Here is a 12701-nt window from a genome sequence, read left to right on the forward strand (position 1 = left end):
AGACCATGAGAGTATCGAGTTCCTTCGTGCTTGCTTCGTGAACTTTGGGGTTTGTTAAACATCATCCGTAACTGGGTGGCTATTACGGCGGCTTACGGGTTCACGGAAAAGTATGGCAAGTAAGAAGATAGCTCAAGATTGGGATTTGCTCCTCCGACGATGGAGAGATATTCTCAGGCCCTCTCGGTGTTACGGTATCCATAATCGTCTGGCCAGACACCTTGTGATTTGATCACTGGGATGCCGGAACACAAAAACGAGAAAAGAGAACAAAACCGGTAACGAGGTAACTTGCATGGTGGAAAAATTGTTCGTCCATGGGGATGCAATAAATCTCACCTCGGGTGTTTGTGACATATCGGGAAGCAATAGGAATAGCTCACTGCAACTGGAGGTTCACTTGAATACTTTTTCGTGTGGGTACAGGGGTCAATATGGGTGTCCACGGCTCCGATGTTGATCATTGATCGGAAGGGGTTCCGGGTCATGTCTATACTTCACCGAACCTATAGGGTCACATGCTTAAGGGTCATCTATATGCTGAATACTAGACAGGGAGTCTGAGAGAAAATCATCGAAAAAGTTTTGGACAGCAAAAAAGCTCCGCAGAGAGAGGTCATCAGATGAGTTTCGATGAAACTGAAAAGTTGTTTCGGGATATACTATTAAGTCAAATTGGTTTCGGCACATGCCTGATAATTCTTGGAGGGTGCCAGAATCATTCTGGAAACTTTTTGGAACTTTTCGGGATAAAAACTAGAAATGTTCCTGAGCTGCCGGAGCCACTTCAGATGAGTTTCGCAGATGAAAATCACTAAACCGGAATTGTTTAGGAATGCGTTGAAAATTATTTTAGTGAGTACTGGAAATGTTCTGAGCCCACATAAATATTTTCAGTTCGAACGGACGCTAGAAAAGTCATCATGAATACTGAAAATCACTTTATGGATATTTTTTTTGGAAAGCCACCTTTTAGGGCTTCTGCAAAAAGGCTTCTAGAAGGGCTTGGGAGCCAAGGAAGCCCCTCATGGGGGACCCCAAGGGGGTGTCTGGCCAAGCATGGTGGGGCTCCATGGATCTCCACATGGCATCCTATTTTGCCCATAAACCCCTCATATGTGACCTAAAGCATGGGGTTTTTTGGTAATTTGTGGAGGCACACTACCCCTTGGTTTTCCTATAAATAGAGAGGGTGAGGGCTGCCATCTCTTCATCCCTTGATCTCATACACATGCCATGACTTTTCTGGCTTCTCTCTCCCTCCCAGCGAAATAGTTTCGTAGAATATTAAAAAAAATAGTTCCATAGAGTCGGAAGGCTGTCTGGGTTCCGGCAAGAACTAGTTCTGGATGGCGAAGCCCTGCCGGAGAGCTGACACCATATGTGTGCAACCCCGTAGAGAGATTCTAGTTTCAATCTTTTGCCTAAGGGGCTATTTGAGTATCCTCCCTAAGGGTTGTCCGAGTTACCGTCCAAGTTTCGAGGGTCCTCCCGAAGGGCTGTCCGCGACATCGTCCGGGGGACTCTCCGACTGCCTCCTGAAGGGCTGTCCGGAGAGTCCTCGCGGTTGGGAGGTTGTAAATCCTAGTTGCGGGGATCTGCACTGACGATCTCCACCGACTCTTCTTCGGCTGCGCTACGAGTCGGTACGGATCAGATCAAACCTTGTATGTAGTCTCCATAGTGGTCTTGGGCGTGCTCGCTATACCAGAAATTTTTATTTTCTATCGTGTTCCCCTACAGTGGCATCAAGAGCTGTGCTATGCATAGATGCAGGTTACAATCTAGAATACATGGAGATGTATGGGTATTGCATAATATAACTTTGGAGTAGATGAGATCTATTGCTGAAAATTATTTATGCGGGTGGCAGATGAAATCTGTTACCCGATATTCTTGTTACTTCCCTAGAATTTGCGTATTTCTGATCTTGAAATGACATGATGGAATTTCACAAAGTTCTGGCAATCCACGATCCTGATTGATCAAAGAAGTGCTATCAGTTCTTTGGGTTCCACCATAGTTGAGAAAAAGATGAAATTGCGCAGACAAAAGGGCAATGCAGATATGATCTGTACGGGGGTCATGCGTATGATGAAGTTTCGTATGGGGTTCATGATTTTATTATCTCGTGCTTTATACACCCCGAAAAGTTAATCTAGCGACTTGAATAATCATACTTGATGATAAACGTTGGTAGTTGCGGTTTAAGTCAAAACCTTAGAAGCCATGTAAAATAAAATTTTGCATAAACCGATTAGAGGCGTCTAACTTGGTTTTGCAGGATGGTTTGCATGTGATGTGGTATAGCAAGTCTCGTATTAATTCGATTATGTATGAGATGACTATATGATGTAATTAACATGACCTGCATGTCATGATTCGGCATGATGGCTGGAGCCATATGATTGTCACTTAATTGACATGCGTGTCAACCTTAAGTAATGCATTTATTTTATCCACTATGGAGATAGCAATATTATCTGGTGCATTGACAAGGTGGTGGCAATCTTCGCAAAGGTGAACACCGATGCGAATGCCGAAGACGAAGAAACACTTGACTTCTCCGTCAGAAGAGGCTATACCATATCATGCTATTATGAATTGCCTGAGATGTTTATCCCTCTTGATGCACCCTTCTTGATTGCGCGGTGGTCGCTTTTTATTAGGGTGATCTCTCACTTAAAATATCAAGTAGTTAGTGTTCTCCTAAGTGCAACACCATCACAACATCTATCCTTCCGGGTTGCCCCATGGATGCATGGGTACGAGCGATTGGAGAAATGTAAGGCGGGTGAGGTCAGACCTCGTAGCAAGATCAGTTAGTTGTCTTGATGTTCATGGCAGGATCGTCCTGGGCTCGGAACACGTGCATCAAAAGATGAACAAGAGTCACATAGAGAAGTGATTGGCAAGTTGGCCTACCAATTGAAATCCCCATCATGAGATGATGAATCTATGACGTTGAATTGATATTTGGATCTTGAATCACTCAAAATCAATTTTGAGAGATATTGATTTGAGTGGGAGCACACTTTAGAATAAAAATGTTTATTCACTAGTGCAAATTTCATTATAAACAAAGTCTAAGTGAAACTTGTGTTTTCCGTTGTAGATCAAATGGCTCGCAACACCGCATTCAACTTAGGCACGATGTTAGAGAAAGAGAAGTTAGCTACGACTAGAAACAACTATGCGGACGGGGTTCGTAACCTAAGGATTGTCCTCAGGAGCGCTAAGAAATTGTACGTGCCTGAAACTGCTCTTCCAGCCAAGCCGGCGGCAGAGGCCTGGAAGATGAACAAAATGTTTGGGCCACTAAGGATGATGATCACAACTTAGTGCAGTGCCTCATGCTAGCTTGTATGATTCCAGGGCTTCAAAAATGTTTTGAATTCCATAAACCCTGTGATATGATCCGGGAATTGGATGCTCTGTACAAGGAAACCACAAAGTATGGACGATTTGATATCATGAAGGCTTTGATGGAATGCAAGATGGCTGAGGGTAGTTCAGTTGGCGAACATGTGGTCAAAATGATTGGCTATTCTGAAAGGCTTAAAGCCCTGGAATTTTCACTTCCACCTGGCCATATGATTGCTTTCATCACTCCCCCCATCTTACGACGGTTTTGTCATGAACTACAACATGACAGGGATGGAGAAGACACCGGAAGAGGTGCTCGCCATGCTGAAAACTACAGAGGGAGGACTGTGGAAAAATCCCAAGCAAGTGTTGCATGTGAATAAAACCGCCAGTTTCAAAAAGGAAGGTAAGCCAAAGAAGGGCAAGGGCGCCGGTAAGACTGGCTCCCAAAGCAACTCTAAGGGCGGAGCCAAGAATGAAACTGAGTGCTTCTACTGCAAGGGCACAGGACACTGGAAGAGAAACTGCAAGAAGTATCTGGAAGATAAGAAGACCGGGAAAACCGGAAAAGGTATAATTGTTTACAGGTTAATGTCATTGACGTTTTGCTTGCTAGCGAATATTCTAAGTCTTGGTTATTTGATACCGGATCGGTTGTTCACATTTGCAACTCGATACAGGGGCTTCAGAAGGTGCGCAAGCTGGCAAAGAATGAAGTCGTCATGCGCGTCGGGAACGGCGCTGGGATCGCCGCTCAAGCCGTCGGCATTATGCCTCTACATCTCCGTTCACGATTTATCTTAGAACTAAGTAACTGTTATTTTGTTCCACTCTTGTGTAGAAACATTACTCCGGATCATGTTTAGTACATGATGGGTATTCGTACAAGTCTGAGAACAATGGTTGTTCACTTTATTGTAAGGACATGTTTTATGGATTTCCACCCATTGTTGGGGGGCTTTTCATACTAAATCTTGAATGTGAAAATGATGTCTTTAACGTGAATGCTAAACGCCTTAAGAAGGCTGATACCACCACCACTTACTTGTGGCACTGTCGGCTTGGCCACATCGGAAAGAAACGCATGTAAAGACTCCAGAGAGATGGATTTTTACCATCCTTTGATTTTGAATTATTTGACACACGTGAAGCTTGTCTGATGAGGAAAATGACGAAGACGCCGTTCACGGGTCATCCTGAACGGGCGGGTGAATTATTCGAAATAATACATAGTGATGTATGTGGTCCAATGAGCACAGTCGCACGGGGTGGGTATTTCTACTTCGTGACTTTTACTGATGATTTAAATCGGTTGGCTATATCTACTTAATGAAGCATAAGTCAGAAACCTTTGAAAAGTTCAAAGAATTCAGAATGAGGTAGAAAATTATCGTAACAAAATGATTAAGTTCTGCGGTCTGATCGTGGAGGCGAATATCTTACTCATGAGTTTGGCCAACATCTGAGTGACCGTGGAATCGTTTCACAGCTTACGCCTCCCGGAACTCCACAGAGAAATGGAGTATCGGAAAGACGTAACCGAACCCTGTTGGACATGGTAAGGTCGACGATGTCTCTTACAGATCTGCCGATATCTTTTTGGGGTCACGCACTAGAAACTGTCGCTCACACACTAAACAGAGCACTGTCTAAGTCTGTTAAGACGACACCACATGAGATGTGGAATGGGAAGAAACCCAGTTTGTCGCATCTTAAAATTTGGGGATGTGAGGTACATGTAAAACATTTACAACCTACCAAACTCAATCCCAGATCAGACAAGTGTAACTTTGTAGGTTATCCAAAATAAACAATTGGGTATTACTTCTACCTACCCTCCGAGCACAAAGTGTTTGTCGCTAAAAGCGGAGTCTTTCTTGAGAAAGAATTTCTCTCCAAAGAATTAAGTGGGAGGACAGTACAACTTGATGAGATTAGTGAATCTTCGGCAACTGTTGATATGGCTAAGGAACCGGAAGAAATTCTGCTAATTATCCTTGCAACTGAGCCGGAAGTTGTCCCATGTGATGCGGAGACTTCAGACAATGTTGTAACTGAACTGCGTAGATCAGGTAGGGCTATCTAGCCACCTGAGTGGTTTCATAATGAAATCTTCATTCTTGAAGACGATGAACCTGCGCACTACAAGGAAGCGATGGCGGGGCCCAGCTCAAAGGAAATGCACAAGGCCATGGAATTCAAAATGGAATCCATGTACGAAAACCAAGTTTGGAACTTGGAAGAACTTCCAGAAGGCGTAAAGCCGATTGATTGTAAATGGATTTTCAAAAGGAAGACAGACACGGATGGTAACATTACTATCCACAAAGCTATACTTGTCGCGAAAGGGTTCACACAAGTTCTAGGAGTGGACTACGACAAGACTTTCTCGCCCGTAGCTATGCTTAGGTCTGTTCGGATATTACTAGCAATTCCTGCTTATTTCAATTATGAAATATGGCAGATGGATGTCAAAACGGCTTTCCTAAATGGAAACCTCAAAGAGGATGTATACATGATACAGCCAGAAGGTTTTGTCGTTCATAGGGATGCTGGAAAGGTATGCAAACTTCAGAAAGCCATTTATGGTCTGAAGCAAGCGTCAAGGAGCTGGAACATTCGTTTTGATGAAGTGGTCAAAGAATTTGGCTTCATCAGGAATGACAAACAATCTTGTGTTTACAAGAAGTTTAGTGGGAGCGCAAAGGCATTTCTAATCTTGTATGTGGATGACATATTATTGATTGGAAATGACGTGAATTTTCTTAGCGAAATAAAAGACTCATTGAAGAAGAGTGTTTCAATGAAATACTTAGGCGAAGAAGCATATGTATTGGGCATCAAAATATATAGAGATAGATCAAAACGCCTGATAGCGCTTAGCCAAAGCACGTACATTGACAAGGTGTTGAAAAGGTTCAAGATGGAGAACTCCAAGAAGGGCCTTCTCCCCATGTCGCCTAGCATAGTGCTTTGCAAGAATTAGTGTCCTCGGACTCTCGATGAGAGAGTACAAATGAATGATGTTCCATATGCCTCAGCAGTTGGTTCTATCATGTATGCCATGCTATGTACAAGACCTGATGTTTCCTATGCGCTAAGTGTTAGCAGCCGGTACCAAACTGATCCAGGATTGGAACACTGGGCCGCAGTCAAGGGTATTCTTAAGTACCTCAGAAGGACCAAGGATTTACTCCTTGTGTATGGTGGTGATGAAGAGCTCATTGTAAGTGGTTACACTGATGCAGGCTTCATGACTGACCCAGATGACTTCAAATCTCAATCAGGCTATGTTTTCATATTGAACGGTGGCGCAGTAGATTGGAAAAGTTCCAAACAAAAGACTGTGGTGGATTCTACGACGGAGGCGGAATATGTTGTTGCTTCAGAAGCCTCCAAGGAGGCGGTATGGATCAAGCAATTTCTTGAAGACCTTGGTGTGGTTCCTAGTGCCCAGGACCCGGTGGAGATCTATTGTGATAATAGTGGCGCCGTGGCTCAGGCAAGGGAGCCAAGTTCGCACCATAAGACAAGACATATTGAACGCAAATATAAACTCATTTAACATCATGTCGAAGCGGGTTTAGTGAAAGTATGCAAAGTTCACACGGATCTGATGCCAAAGCCTCTACCACGAGCAAAGCATGAGTAGCACCGGATAGCCATTGGTGTTAGGGAAGCCATGTAACTGGATTATGACTCTAGTGCCAGTGGGAGTTCGTAGGAGATATGCCCTAGAGGCAGTAATAACAGTTATTTTGTATCTCCAAAGTTTGTAATGAATGTTTAGCTTCCATGCTATAACTGCAATGATTCTTGAGTCTGCAATATCCACGAGGCTCGGAGGGAAACTCATGTGCACGTGTGGTATACTAAACAGTAAAATGTATTCCTAGTCTTGCCTCTAAGACTGGCTCATGTATTGCATGATGATCATGTTTTCCTGATCATGGGCATGTCTATGCTGGCAATTTTGAGGGCACGATGTTGGTAGAACACTTGTGTTGAATCGACCCAAATTGATGTTATGCTATGAGATTCTTTTCGTCACAAGTTTATGGTTAATATCACAGAGATAGTTAATGTTTGCATAATTCCTCTGACCATGAGAGTATCGAGTTCCTTCGTGCTTGCTTCGTGAACTTTGGGGTTAGTTAAACGTCATCCGTAACTAGGTGGCTATTACGGTGGCTTACGGGTTCACAGAAAAGTATGGCAAGTAATAAGATAGCTCAAGATTGGGATTTGCTCGTCTGACGATGGAGAGATATTCTCAGGCCCTCTCGGTGTTACAGTATCCATAATCGTATGGCCAGACACCTTGTGATTTGATCACTGGGATGCCGGAACACAGAAACGAGAAAAGAGAACAAAACCGGTAACGAGGTAACTTGCATGGTGGAAAAATTGTTCGTCCATGGGGATGCAATAAATCTCACCTTGGGTGTTTGTGACATATCGCGAAGCAACAGGAATAGCTCACTGCAACTGGAGGTTCACTCGAATACTTATTCGTGTGGGTACAGGGGTCAATATGGGTGTCCACGGCTCCGATGTTGATCATTGACCGGAAGGGGTTCCGGGTCATGTCTATACTTCACCGAACCTATAGGGTCACACGCTTAAGGGTCATCTATCTGCTGAATACTAGACAGGGAGTCTGAGAGAAAATCACCGAAAAAGTTTCGGACAGCGGAAAAGCTCCGCAGAGAGAGGTCATAAGATGAGTTTCGATGAAACCAAAAAGTTGTTTCGGGATATACTATTAAGTCAAATTGGTTTAGGCACATGCTTGATAATTCTTGGAGGGTGCCAGAATCATTCTGAAAACTTTTTGGAATTTTCTGAAATAAAAACTAGAAATGTTTCGGAGCTGCCGGAGCCACTTCAGATGCATTTCGCAGATGAAAATCACTAAACCGGAATTGTTTCGGAATGCGTTGAAATTTATTTTAGTGGGTACTGGAAATGTTCTAAGCCCACATAAATATTTTCAGTTCGAACGGACGCTAAAAAAAGTCTTCGTGAATAGCGAAAATCACTTTATGGATTTATTATTGGAAAGCCACCTTTTAGGGCTTTCGCAAAAAGGCTTCTAGAACGGCTTGGGGGCCAAGGAAGCCCCTCATGGGGGGCCCCAAGGAGGTGGCCGGCCAAGCATGGTGGATCTCCGTGGAGTTCCACATGGCATCCCATTTTGCCCATAAACCCCTCATATGTGACCTAAAGCATGGGTTTTTTTGGTAATTTGTGGAGCCACACTACCCCTTGGTTTTCCTATAAATAGGGGGGTGAGGGCTGCCATCTCTTCATCCCTTGCTCTCATACACATGCCATGACTTGTCTGGCTTCTCTCTCCCTCCCAGCGAAATAGTTTCGTAGAGCCGAAAGGCTGTCTGGGTTCCAGCAGGAACTAGTTCTGGGCGGTGAAGCCCTGCCAGATAGCTGACACCATATGTGTGCAACCCCATAGAGAGATTGTAGTTTCGATCTTTTTCCTGAGGGGCTATTCGAGTATCCTCCCAAAGGGCTATCTAAGTTACCGTCCAAGTTTTGAAGGTCCTCCCGAAGGGCTGTCCGCGACATCGTCCGGGGGACTGTCTGACTGCCTCCCGAAGGGCTGTCCGGAGAGGGAGTACATCCTCGCGGTTGGGAGGTTGTAAATGCTAGCTGCGGGGATCTGCACCGACGATCTCCACCGACTCTTCTTTCGCTGCACTACGAGTCGGTACGGATCAGATCAAACCTTGTATGCAGTCTCCATAGTGGTCCTGGGCGTGCTCGCTATACCGGAATTTTTTATTTTCTATCATGTTCCCCTACAGTTTAACCATACTTGTTCACGATCTTTAATTCTGCAACGCATCTTGACTTTTATACTCTGTCTGGTTCAGCAAAGTCCTTAATCCGGTAGGTACCATTAGTGCCCTTTTAAGCCGCCAATATGAATATCTGCACACTCCAAATGTTCAACTTCCGACTTAAATTTCCAACCGTTTACAACACTTTTCCCTTTTGAATTAATGATCTGTCTTAACATTATAATAATTAAACTGGCAATATTTTTCTTTGTAGTCAAAAATGTCGAAGGCAAAAACCGTCACCTCCTGCATTTGGGTTGCTTCCCGGGTTACCGACGAAGATTTGAACGCATATGTTCAGGCAGGTGTCCTAGCCCAAAAAGACATCATTCCTTGGAGGGTCCCAGGTGCTGAGACTCGCCCTGAGCCCAAAAATGGCGAAGTAGTGGTTTTCATGGATCATATGGACCGGAGCTTCAGCCCTCCCGGCTCAAGATTCTTCCGGGACGTGCTGCATCAGTTTAAAATGGAGAGTGAGCCCCTCCGTCAAGCGGTGGATGTGGGCAAACGTCTTCCATCCTCGACGAAGATACATCACGTGAGGAGCGGGGAAGTCGACGCGGACCCGCGTGCCACTCATCCCGTAGCCCCTCATGTGCAGCCGCAATGACTCCGGCGGATCCAGCTCCATCTCCCGCGCAAATGGAGTCGGGAGACGAAGGCGGTGACGCGGCGGCCGGCGCAGCCTGACGAAGAACTCGCAGGGGTCATCTCCAACATGGCCCTCCATGGGAGGAGGAACCGCTGGCGGAGGCGAGGCCGGCGCGCCGCCCCGTCCTCCTCTTCCCCGAGTGCCCCGGCCTCACCCACGGCCTCGCCCCCTCCCCCTTCCCCTCGCGGCTGGCTCTACCATCGGAGGTGCAGGAGAAGGAGGGACGCGTTGTCGAGCGGCGACCCTCGCCGCCACCGTTGAAGGACCAGGATTCCCTCTCTCCATGGCGGATGGAAGGGGGAGCAGAAGCTGAAGGAAGAAGAAGATGAAAGAATGCGGGACGCCATCCCCCCTCCCGCTCTTTATAAAGGAACGGGGTTGGGGCCTCGGCCGCCCCGCTCGGCCAATCAAGACGCGGAAGGCGCAGGGAACCAGGGCCGACCCGCTGCCCCAGCCCGCGGCGGCCCGGTTTCCCGCCTCCACCGTTTGCCACCCCAAGTGCATGGGAGGCACGTGGCAGGCACGCAGGACCGAGGGGACAGGTGAGGCGACCTCTCCCCACCCCGTGATCGTGGGGAGTGGACGCCTTAAAAGACCACGCCTCGGCCCCGTTCAGTAAATGGGCCGCGCCTCCACGCCTTCCTCCGTTTATGGGGAAGGCGCGAACCGCCCCCTTTACTACGACGTGACGCATGCGTGCAGAGCTCAGCCCCACGCATGCCGCCCACGTCACACACGCCTCCCCACACCGCGCCACGCGCGGGAAGCGTGGGAAGCGCAGCGCGCGAAGAACTTTACCGCGGTAAAAACCGCCCCGCCTGCCCGTGCACCATTTTTGGGCCTAGCCCAACGACGTGATTGCGCTTACGTGTGGCCCAGGCCCGGGGCTCCTGTCGGTGTACAAAAAGAGGGGTACACTTTTTGTACCCCTATAACTGCGCACAAGCAGTCTGAGGCACGGGCACCACCACACCAAGCACGACAAGGGAGGTGAGCCAAGGTAAGACCGTAGCTCAAGAGAAGCAGAACGACGCCAAGACCAAGACCACAAAGAGCAAAGGGGACGAAGCGGACTCCCTCGGCAAGATCCTTGACGGGGGCAGTTTTAGCAACCCCAGCAAGACCCTTGCCGTGGAAATTCGCCCCACACCTACGGAGTGAGTCACCTTTGAGTCCACTGCCCCCATGGGGCAAGGATTCGGGACACGTCCCCATGGTGGCATGCAGATCTTTGTGAAGACATTAAAGATCAGATACACGCTATAGAAGATGACGACCCTTGGCGGGATCCCAGCCAAGGAGGACCACAAGGCCCCCGGCAAGAGCCTTGCCGGGGATGACAGCAGGCGCCTCGGCAAGACCCTTGCCGGGGCCCCGGCAAGGCCCTTGCCAAGAACACCCGTAGGGCCACCATCAGGCCCACGCCAACCAAACCTCCACCGCCGTTCGCATGCAGCTGCCGACCCAACCAGCTGGGCAGGCACCTGCGTGGCGGCATGCAGATCTTCGTGGAGACCCACCACTGCGCCACCTCAGATGCCTGCCTGCCTACATGGCATCACAGGCACCGCTGGCCAGGGCACGTGTCGACACAGGAGGGAGCGGCGACGGACGAGACGGGTCTCTCCCCCAACCCCGATAAAGCAAGGACACCTAAGCAAGGCGCATTAAATGCGCTTTGTCATGTAATGCGAGGGATAACCTCGCATCACTGTACCCTTTCCACCTCCCGTGTGCCACTGTGGCAACCCCTTTTTCCTATAAAAGGAGGCCCAAGGCGACCAGGAGAAGGATTCGGTTTTTTGGAGCTCCTCACGCCCCATAGCTAGCTCAAGAACACAGACATACAATCCCCCAAAGCAGGAGTAGGGTTTTACGCATCCTTGCGGCCCGAACCTGGGTAAACGAACCGTGTGCTATCTGTTTGATCCGCTCTTCTCATGACCCCGCGCTCTGCAACCGTAGTAGGGATTCTTGTGGTCCCATAGGTGTCGTTTCCCACTGACATCTTTGGCGCGCCAGGTAAGGGGCGCAGTTGTGAGAATCGGCTTTAGCAGTTAGTTCGACACTTCTTCATCATCATGGCGCCCAAGAAGAAGACGACGGTGGCGGTTGGCCAGTCGGGAGCCGGACACCCCGTCCCGACGCGGGCGAGCAGCGGAACGGTCGCAGAAAGGACCCGGGGCGCCGCTCGCGAACACCAACACCGTCCCAGCAGGCGGAGTTTGGGAGGCGGCGATGCTTGCGCGCCTGGTAACGGGCCGCACATCGCCAAATTCAAAGATGGAGCCAGGCCCTCCGCGGGTGGCGCGGGGCCTTCCAAGATCGATGCCACCCCGCCCGAAGGCGACGCAAGGGCCTCCAAGACTCCCACGCCGGTGCTAACAGCGCGCTCCTCCCAGGCAGCGCGCGACGGACAACGTAATCACGCCGAAGATCCCGGGCGTCGCCGCGGGAAGAGCCCCGAACGCCACTCCCGGGACGTAGAAGACCTGTCTACTCGCCGAGGCGCTGGTGAAAGCGGCGTGCGACCGCGGGGTCGTCATAGAGCTCCTTCTAACATGGTCAGAAGCAAAGCGCGTCGCGACCCGTGCAGGTTTCGCTGCCACCAACGCCAGCAGAGGCCCTGGCATGCGCGCAGTTGCTCCTCGAATTTCCTCCCACTACGAGGAAACTCGACGAATGGAGAGCCACCATCCGAAGCCTTGTTGCGGTGGCCAACAAAGACGAATCGGGTCCGGTGGAGCCCCCGGGTCGACGCTCCGACGGAGTCCCACGTACCAGTGGCAGGAAAGCTGGCGGCGCCGTGACCACGGTGCACT

The sequence above is a fragment of the Triticum aestivum genome, chromosome 6A, assembly GCF_018294505.1.
Source record: "Triticum aestivum cultivar Chinese Spring chromosome 6A, IWGSC CS RefSeq v2.1, whole genome shotgun sequence".
NCBI lineage: Eukaryota > Viridiplantae > Streptophyta > Magnoliopsida > Poales > Poaceae > Triticum > Triticum aestivum.